The sequence below is a fragment of the Silene latifolia genome, chromosome Y, assembly GCF_048544455.1.
Source record: "Silene latifolia isolate original U9 population chromosome Y, ASM4854445v1, whole genome shotgun sequence".
Lineage (NCBI taxonomy): Eukaryota > Viridiplantae > Streptophyta > Magnoliopsida > Caryophyllales > Caryophyllaceae > Silene > Silene latifolia.
Window position 1 is genome coordinate 388,481,673 of NC_133538.1, and position 9,374 is coordinate 388,491,046.

Here is a 9,374-nt window from a genome sequence, read left to right on the forward strand (position 1 = left end):
ATTTAAAGAGAAAAGAGAAGAGATCTTACCAATTTGATGTTAATGGTTGAACAAAGCTTGCAAATCAATGAAGAAAATGAAGTTTCCTTGTGATTTGAGGTAGAAAAGTGAAGAAAAATGATGGAGATAGAGAAGAGGAGTGCTGTCGGGTTGGAAAAGAATGATAGAAAAACTTCTTTTTTTTTACATACCCGTCATAAAATGCAAAGGAGCTACAGTACCACGACCCCGATCGGGGTTAGGCGGCCCCGATCGGGGTTGACCACTTACCCGCTTTTTGACTTCCTCGTATAATGGGGTGACTTATTTTTCCTTTTTTCGAAAACCACGTCCCCGAACGGGGTTTTTGCATGGGGTTGCGTGTCAAGTGCACTCCATTTTCTCCTTTCTTTATTTTCACCTAAAAATCGTTAAGTTGAGTATTTTATTACTAATCTACGAAAAACAATTAAATTGCAGAAAATTAAAAACAAAAATAAATAAAAGCAATAAAAAGCTTGGGTTGCCTCCCAAGAAGCGCTGGTTTAACGTCCCGCACGACGAAAAAGCTTGAGTCGGTTTAAGCTTTCTTTGGTAGAGGTTGAACGGTCATTTCCTCTATCACACCAACGATCACATTCTCATGGTAGAGCTTCAAACGATGACCGTTTGCCTTGAATTTTTCGCCCTTGGTGGTCATCACTTCAACGGAACCGAACTTGTTGACATTTGTGACGGTATATGGACCGGACCACCGTGATCGTAACTTTCCCGGAAATAGCTTGTATCGGGAATTGAATAGCAAGACCTTATCACCAATTTGAAATTCCTTGTTCAAGATCTTCTTATCATGCCATCTCTTTGTTCTCTCCTTGTAGAGACGGGAGCTCTCATAAGCTTGCAAACGGAATTCATCGAGCTCATTGAGTTGCAACAACCGCTTCTCTCCACTCAATTTCGGGTCCATGTTAAGCTCCTTAATTGCCCAAAAGCCTTTTTGTTCCATCTCAACGGGAAGATGGCACGCCTTTCCATAGACCAACCTATATGGTGAGGTACCAATAGGTGTCTTAAACGCGGTGCGGTAGGCCCATAAGGTATCATCGAGCTTCATACTCCAATCCTTTCGTGATTTGGCAACAACTTTCTCAAGTATGGACTTGATCTCGCGGTTGGAAACCTCTACTTGGCCACTAGTTTGTGGATGATAAGCCAAGCCTCTTCTATGGTAGACTCCATATTTTTCCAACAAAGCATCAAGTTGTTTCTCACCGAAATGAGTACCACGATCACTAATGATTGCTCTTGGAACACCGAACCTCGGGAATATGATCTTCTTGAACAATTTAATCACGTTACGAGCATCATTGGTAGGAGTAGCAATTGCCTCTACCCATTTAGAGACATAATCAATCTGAACTAAAATATACCGATTCCCTTTTGAGGAAGGAAACGGTCCTTGATAATCTATGCCCCAAACATCGAATACCTCTACTTCCAAAATTCCATTGAGAGGCATCTCATGTCTTCTTGATATGGAACCCGTCCTTTGGCAAGCATCACAAGCCATCACGAAATTTTTGGCATCTTGGAACATGGTTGGCCAATAGAAGCCGGATTGCAACACCTTTGCAACGGTCTTGGATGGTCCATGATGACCACCATAAGGAGATGAATGGCATCCTTCTAGCACCCCTTTCACATCCCATTGGGGGACACATCTCCGGAATAGCCCATCGGAGCAATGTTTGAACAAGTGTGGATCATCCCATAGGAAGAACTTGGCATCATGTAAGAACTTCTTCCTTTGTTGATATGAAAGGTTGGGTGGCAATTCTCTTCCAACTAGGTAGTTGGATATGTCGGCATACCAAGGAGTATTGGCTTCCAACATCATTAGAACATCGTCGGCGAAGGAATCATCAATAGGTAATTCAATACCTCCATCTTTGAACTTCAAACGAGATAAGTGATCGGCAACAACATTTTCGGCCCCCTTCTTGTCTTTAATCTCAAGATCAAATTCTTGCAAAAGCAAGATCCATCTTATCAACCTTGGCTTAGCTTCTTGTTTGGCTAGGAGATGCTTCAATGCGGCATGATCGGTATGAACAATGACTTTGGAACCAATCAAGTAAGAGCGGAATTTGTCTAAAGCATAGACAATGGCAAGTAGCTCTTTCTCCGTGGTGGCATAATTGATTTGAGCCGCATCCAAGGTTTTGCTAGCGTAGTAGATAGCATGGAGAACCTTGTCCTTTCTTTGTCCTAGCACGGAACCTACCGCATAGTCACTTGCATCACACATGAGCTCGAATGGCAAGTTCCAATCCGGTGATTGGATGATAGGTGCGGAAATCAAAGCCTTCTTAATCCTATTAAAAGACTCAAGACAATCGTTAGTAAACACAAAGGGAGCATCTTTTAAAAGAAGCTCCGTAAGGGGTTTGGCAATCTTAGAAAAATCTTTGATAAAACGGCGGTAGAAACCCGCATGGCCTAGGAAACTCCTTACACTTTTCACATTTACCGGTGGGGGAGTTGCTCAATAACTTGGACCTTAGCAAGGTCCTTTTCAATTCCTCTCTCCGAAACAATATGACCAAGCACCACTCCTTCATTCACCATGAAGTGGCACTTTTCCCAATTCAACACCAAATCAACTTCTTCACAACGCTTCAGAACTTTGGACAAGTTAGTCAAACAAGCATCAAAAGAAGAACCATAAACACTAAAGTCATCCATAAACACCTCCATGATAGACTCAATGTAGTCGGAAAAGATGCTTATCATGCAACGTTGGAAGGTGGCGGGGGCATTACAAAGACCAAAAGGCATTCTACGGTAAGCAAATGTACCATAGGGACATGTAAACATGGTCTTCTCTTGGTCATCCGGGTGAATGGGTATTTGAAAGAACCCGGAATAGCCATCTAGGTAGCAAAAGTATTTGTGACATGCCAACCTTTCCAACATTTGGTCAATAAAAGGTAATGGGTAGTGGTCTTTCTTGGTGGCTAGATTTAGCCTCCTATAGTCAATGCACATTCTCCAACCCGTCACAATTCTAGTTGGAATTAACACATTTTTATCATTTTTGACTACGGTGGTTCCTCCTTTCTTAGGAACCACTTGGACCGGACTCACCCATTTAGAATCGGAAATCGCATAGATAATTCCCGCATCTAACAATTTAAGCACTTCCCTTTTGACCACTTCTTGCATGTTAGGATTTAGTCGTCTTTGACCTTGGACACATGGTTTATGATCTTCCTCAAGATTGATTCGGTGCATGCAAAATTCGGGACTTATGCCTTTTAAATCGTCAAGTTTATAGCCAATGGCTTTCTTGTGGGACCTCAAGACATGAAGCAATTTAGCCAATTGACTCTCATCTAATTTAGCACTAACGATTACCGGACACATCCCCTCATTATCAAGAAAAGCATACCTCAAATTGGAAGGAAGGGGCTTAAGCTCGGGTTTTTGTACCTCAACATCTTGTGGTGTAGCAACCAAGCCTATAAAGTGCGAGCTCTCCTCCAACGATAGCTCCTCTCCATCCAATTCTTGCTCCAAAGCATCAATCTCCTCATTTCCAATCTCATCATCACCTGCAAATGATTCTAAAAGCAAGAGTGCCTCCAAGGGATCTTTAGACAAAGATCGAGGTGTAGAGTCTTCTATAACAATGTCAACAACATCCAAAATGTCAATAGAATAACAAGACTCTTCTATCATAGGACTCTTCATGGCACTATTCAAATTATATGTGACCTTATCGTCACCCACTTCCAATGTAATTTTACCGTTCTTGACATCAATTAACGCACCCGCGGTGTGTAAAAATGGTCTTCCCAAAATGATTGGGATTTGGGCATCTTCGGCCATGTCAAGAACAATAAAATCAACCGGAATGAAAAACTTACCAACCTTAACGGGAACATCCTCCAAAACTCCCAAAGGGCGTTTTATAGAACGGTCCGCCATTTGCAATGTGACACTAGTGCATTTTAAGACTCCCATATTAAGCTTAGCACAAATAGAGTAAGGTATTACACTCACACTAGCACCTAAATCGCATAAAGCTTTATCAATTTGGTAGGTGCCAATTGTGCATGGAATAGAAAAGCTACCGGGATCTTTTAACTTAGGAGGGGACTTGTTTTGCAAAAGAGCACTCACCTCGGCGGTGAGAGCTATTGTTTCAACCTCATCAAAAGTCCTCTTCTTAGTTAAAATGTCTTTCATGAACTTAGTGTAAGATGGAATTTGAGTGATTAATTCGGTAAAAGGAACGGTTACCTGTAGATTCTTCACAACTTCCATGAATTTACCGAATTGAGAATTCTTTTGATGCTTTGCCAACCTATGAGGAAATGGCACTTTGACTTTTCCTAATCTTTGCTTCAATATCTTTCTTTGGAGGAGCATCCTCCACTTCCTTGACTTTCTCAACAACAACAAGTGGGTCATCCACTTTCTTTGGAATTTCTTCAATTGCCTTATCATTTGGAGAGACCTCCAACTCAACAAGTACCTCCTCATCATCTTTGGGCATGGATGGCCCATCATATTTCGTACCACTTCTTAAGGAAATAGCATTAAGGGTAGCATGAGGTTGCTCACCTTGAGGGGGTAGTTGACCCGATTTCCTTGAAGAGCTAGATGAGGCCAATTGAGCCATTTGTTGCTCCAACATTTTGATCGCGGCATTTTGAGCTTGCTCATTCTTTTGAATTTGAGCCAACAATTCCTTTTTCATACGGATTATCAGGCCCTCAAGCTTACCTCCCTCTTGGTTATTTTGTTGGGCATTTTGTTGTGGAGGTTGAGTTTTTTGGAAATTGTTTTGTGGGGGCCTTTGTTGATTTTGATACCCCGGTGGAGGGATATATTTTTGTTGTTGAGGGACATAGGCATTTTGTTGTGGTGAGGGTTGTGGTTGAGGATTTAGCACATTGTTGCTTCTATAAGACATATTCGGGTGAAATCTTGAATTTGGGTTATATGTGTTGGAGAATGTACCCGGTGGATAAGCATTTTATGCATTTTGTCTTAAAGCTAAAAAGGCATTTACCTCTTCAATGGGAGCTTGGCAATGAGCGGCATAGTGACCCGCACCTCCGCAACCTTCACACACAACGATTTGGCTCGTTGAAGACATGGCATTGACTTGTTGAATGGAATCTCTAGCATCCCTCTCCGCCAATTGTTGTTGGAGCAAAGCAATTTGAGCTAGCAAAACAGAGTTGTTAGAGGATTCTTCTTTACCTTTAGATGGCACAACTCGGGAATTGACATATTGGGCATCATGGACCGCCATAGATTCAATCGTGGCATGAGCAAGATCGGTGTCAATTTGATCAAACCGCCCATTGTTGGCGGAATCAAGAATCCTTCGGGACTCGGCACAACATCCATTGTAGAATGTTATTGCAAGAAACCAATCATCTAGCCCATGATGTGGGCATTGTCTTTGAAGCTCTTTGTACCTCTCCCAAGCCTCATATAAGCTCTCAAGAGCTTGTTGACGGAATCCGGTGATTTGGCTCCTCAACGTTTGAGTTTTCTCCGGTGGAAAAAACTTTTGGTAAAAAGCAAGAGCCAATGTCTCCCAATTGGTGATTCCCATGGCGGTGCGGTCAAGGCTATTGATCCAAAGCTTGGCCTTGTCCTTCAAAGAAAAAGGGAAAAGTATTTCCCTTATTTGGGCTTGGGTGACGCCCGTTTGACGGATCATGGAGCAATAGTCACAAAAGTTTTGCACATGCAAATTGGGATCCTCCAAAGGACTTCCTCCAAATTGCTTTCTCTCCACAAGGCTAATGAAAGCCGGTTTGATTTCGAAGTCCGGCGCGGTGATTTGAGTGGTTGTGATTCCGGCCGGAAGCATGGCCGCGGTGGGCTTTGAGTGATCGGAAAGTTTCACCATCTTTTTGGTAGTAGATGGTGATGGTGGTGGAGATGATGAACTTGAAACCTCCTCCTCTTCAAGAATCTCTAGATCGTCTAAGTAAGACTTTCTAGCACTTTCAACTTGTACGGGTGAGGTGGCTTCTTTCACTTCCTTCCAAAAACGTCGTCTTCTCCTAAAGGTTTTCTCGGGATCGAAATCCGGTGAAAGTAATTCTCCCTTGCGTGAAGACCTGGGCATAAGACAACAATTTCTAGAGAAGTGATAAGTAACGGTCTCAAGGAACAAGTGTTCCCCAAGACAAAGGAAAACAAGATAAAAATCGACAATTCAAAAAGCAATAAAACCGTTTCAACGGCAACGGCGCCAAAATTTGATAGGCTTATCGCGTACCTATGCAAAAATAATTTCCCTAGACACAAGTTAATGTAGTAATAGGGGTCGAACATAAGGAAACGGGAATTACGTCGTGAATTGCTATGGGTGGATTTTTATCAAGGTCGATTATGTTTTGGGTTTGATTTGTTGGTTTGATGATTAATAAAAATTGCAATGTAAATAATATGATAAAAGATAGTCTAAAGGGGTCGGGTCACTCATGCAAAGGTAAACATATGAACATGATAAACTTGGTACTAATAATCTTGTCAATTACTTAGGCTTAAAGATACCCACCTTACGGCATTAGTATCAACCATAGACCGGGTCCTAGAAAAACTCTCGTCCATGACTAGGTCGTCCTACCATACATGCTTAGTCTAATTCAATTCCGTGCCTCTCGACTTTAGAACGAATAAACAAGTTTTAATCTACGACTACGGCCGATAATCAAAGATTAAGCGTAACAAAACAAGCATGTGATGGAAGCAATTGATCAAAATTATTATAAACTTTATTTAGTCATATTATATGTTTGATTTTGCATGGCTCCCCTAGCCTTTAGACTAGAGAATTTAGCTACTCATACTAAGATATAAAATGCAAACTAAATTGTAGAGAATATTAAACATGGTTATATGAATTATATTAATTGGGTGATATAACATATGAAAAGAACAAAGCTAAGGTAACAATTATAAAAACTATGTGATAACTAAAGCAATGATGTAAATTATAAACTTGTAGTAAGAAATACCTTAATAAGGAAGACTTGTATGGGAGAACAAATAACTAGAACCAAAAGATTGAATAACAAAAGCTTGAGAATCTCTTGAAATACAAAGTGTTGAATGATTAACTAAGGAATGCTTAAACAACTTAAACTTGAAATGAAAACTAATGAGAGAAAACTTATAATGCTTGAGGCTTAATGTAGTCAACTTGGACGTAAAATGGGATGCCCAAAACCTAGGAATACCTCTGCTATTTATAGGAGAGGAAGGGAAAAACGTAAGAGTCAACAGGCATGCAACCCCGATCGGGGTTGGGCGGCCCCGATCGGGGTCACTTAATCCTCGGTATTTCGCCTTAAATCTCCTCTTAATTGCTAAGGTATCCAATGTTGGTGATTAAATGTGCGATTAATCACCCGAGCAATGTTCTAAATTCCTAGCATCCTAAGCTCTATTGGCATCCAATGCTTGCAACCTTGATATGGACCTTCATTTTGGGCTTGACTTTGTATTTGGCTTCATGTTTAATTCCTTACTTCAATCCACTAATCTTCATGCAAAACCCAAGAAATCTTCACACACTTAGTCCAATATTTGGCCTTGTTTAGCTTAGTGAACTTGGTGTACAAAATCATAGGAAAAAGCCTCTAAATGCTTAGATTCCTACAAAACCGTAACAAATACAACAATACACCTAGAACACAAAATTAGCTCAAAAATATACTAATTAAAGTATGATAATCAATAAAAACCGAGCTAAAATGAGGGGTAAAAGCATATATAAAATGAACATATCATTTGGCGGTCAAGACTGCATACGACTGTGCTTCCACCAATTTAGTGAAATAGTCGATGGCGACGAGGACGAAGCAATGCCCCTTGGTGCCTATCGGGTTGACTTTCCCGATGATGTCGATGGCCCAGGTCGAGAAAGGCCAGGGTGATGTCATGGTGTATAAAAGGGATGGTGGTATGTGTTTTATGTTGGCGAACATTTGGCAATTGTGGCAATGTTTGACGTAGTTACGGCAATCGGCTTCCATGGTGGTCCAATTGTTGGAATATGTGTCCTCCGATAATAATGCGATCACAACTGTTGATCATGATGATCAAATGTTTAAATCTCATTTTTAAGAATACATGTGGGATGTAATATTTTACAAGTCAACTGGTCCACCCATATCGGTAATGATTGGCTGACTAGAGTTCGACATTACTGTCGTGCGACGGTGGTGATCAGTTGATCCCCTTAGGTCATACCTATAGGGAAATACCCGTAATTGATTATTTGATTAATCGTATACCGATACGAGTTAATTAAATTGCTTAAAATTGACGGATGATTTGTGAGTGAGATTAACGTGTCTTATTGTAATTCTAATATATTAGATACGGTCTAAGTAATCGAATTGTTTTATTACTTGGATAAAATTATTGTTTACGAAACAATTGAAATTTAAATTGAATGAATAATTTATTATAAATACAAGACATTGTAATTTATAATTTCATAAACCGTTTTGATACAAATAATTACGAATTACTAGTCGATTTTGTAAATGACATATTTTACGAGTATGTTGATTTTTAATATGTTAAAAATACATTACATTGTGACATGTCATGTAATATGTTACATGTGACAAAATTGACAAGTGACAAAATAAAATGGACTACCCATTTTATTTTAGGTGTGCCGAAATAATGGAGGGAGTATAAGATTTATATTGTGTTTTTATCTTAAGTGAAAAACACAATAATTAGATCTAACTAGTAGCCATGCAAACCTAGCTTTTGAGAAGAGCAATTTTTTCATGCATTGGCTCCCTCATTACCCATACCCCAACCGGTTTTCCCACTAGAGAAATACCAATGTTTTCTCTTTAATTATTCATTACCTCATATTATAATTTCTAGTGTGTTAGAAATTATTTCTACTCTCTACACATTGTAAAAACTTAGAGAAATAAAATCTTCCAATTCATTCCTCTCTTGGCCGAAATACACAAGAAAGAACAAATTTATTTTGTGTCAATCTTTAAGTGAGACTTGTATTATTTCTAGTACAAATAATATTAGTTATTATTTTTAGCCCAAGCACTCCGATTCGTCGTGCTTCTGCGGGACTCAAAATCCTTAACATCCGGAATAATAAGGGCATTGGTAAGTATCTGGGTATATCCACGGATTTTCAAAGCTCAAAAGCTGATATTTTCTCCACGCCGGGCGGCTTACACTAATCTCTTCTGTTCTGTCCACTATTTCTAACTACTTCCTATCGGTGTTTAAAATACCGGTAAGTGTGGCCAAGAGAATTAATTCTCTTTTGTCACATTTTTGGTGGGGGGGCTTGAGATCGTCTAAGA

At 39.9% G+C, this 9,374-nt stretch overlaps 1 non-coding gene across 1 annotated transcript; it reads left to right on the forward strand.

Annotated features, from left to right (window-relative positions):
- The first annotated feature begins 5,435 nt into the window (after window positions 1–5,435).
- On the forward strand, window positions 5,436–5,542 carry LOC141635061 (small nucleolar RNA R71). The gene has a single exon (XR_012539768.1). It is a non-coding gene; the product is annotated as a small nucleolar RNA R71 (small nucleolar RNA).
- Window positions 5,543–9,374: the final 3,832 nt, after the last annotated feature.